The sequence below is a fragment of the Balaenoptera ricei genome, chromosome X (assembly GCF_028023285.1).
Source record: "Balaenoptera ricei isolate mBalRic1 chromosome X, mBalRic1.hap2, whole genome shotgun sequence".
Taxonomy (NCBI): domain Eukaryota; kingdom Metazoa; phylum Chordata; class Mammalia; order Artiodactyla; family Balaenopteridae; genus Balaenoptera; species Balaenoptera ricei.
Window position 1 is genome coordinate 67778257 of NC_082660.1, and position 1411 is coordinate 67779667.

The window sequence follows — 1411 nt, forward strand, 5'->3', positions numbered from 1 at the left end:
ATAGTTTGAGCTGTGGTCTCTCATCCCTGGATACCTGGGAGCTTTGTTCCAAAGACAAGAATTTGGGGGGACAGGTTAGGTGTCATTATTTAACAGTTAGAGGGGGTCATAGTGTGTCTGTGTAGTGAAGGCTGCTACCACTTGCCTCCCTAAGTCGATGTGCAGAGGGGAAGAAATGAACCCAGGGACCAGAAGGCCCATCCACAGGCACCTGGGAAATAAACAGCCCCATGTATGTGACAGGACTTTTTGCTTACAACCGATGACTTTGGATCCTGGGGCCTAGGTCCAGAAATGGAGGGTGCATCTGTCTGTCCATCTGCAGTATCCTGATTCTTGGTCATCCAGGGATTTAGGTAGAGTTTTTATTCATATTTTAGGTCTTATGCCCTCTGAGGTTCTCTAACTTCCAGCCCCCCGCCCCAACCCACAACTTAAATTTCCAGCTACTCTTCCAGACCTAAACTCCATTCTCTGTCATCTTCAGCTTCGGTGGTAAGGTTGTCTGTCATTTCCTGCCACAGTGGCTGTGGAGATTGAGGAGCACGCTACAATAAGAGAGCCATAAATTCTCAACTCTTACCCCTTCTCCACTGTCATTTTCAAGAGTAAACTCTCCTTGACCTCTGCCTGCTTTTGGATGCTTTCAAGTACCTTTTTTTTTTTTTTTTTATACTGCAGGTTCTTATTAGTCATCAATTTTATACACATCAGTGTATACATGTCAATCCCAATTGTCCAATTCAGCACACCACCATCCCCACCCCACCGCGGTTTTCCCCCCTTGGTGTCCATACGTCTGTTCTCTACATCTGTGTCTCAATCAAGTATCTTTAAATATTTGTTTTCTTATATGCTTTTCCAGATTGCATAATTGGTATCTGTGGGATGGTTCACCTGACTTTTTCATTCATTGTATTCCTCTACTGTAACCAGTTCTGGACGATTTTTTAAACCCAAAAGAGAGAGGAAACTTATGAACTTTGTGAAAGTGTTTTAAAGGAACAGGAAAGCGGGGTGGGGGTGGGTTTTGGCATACTGTAAGTGAAAATTTTCCCCGTTAATACTCCGTTCAGTTGCGACTCCTCAATAAAAGTTACACCAGCACTCACACAGGCTCCCCTAAACACACATACAAGATATATGTAATGCTTACAGTATCGATATCACGTTGCGAATATTGATAGAAACATCCCCAGAGGCACTTTCTCTTTTCCTTCCTATCCCACTTGAATTCAATCAAATGAATTGTGTCCTGGGGAAGCAACAGTGCAAATACGGAGTCTGACAGTTACATTTTCCTCTCCATATCTCTCCTGAGGAATGGAGCTGAACCCCTGGAGCTCCAAGGCTTGCAGGTCCCCTGGATGCAGAAACAGTACGTGCCTTGGAATGATTTGGAAGGGACAGT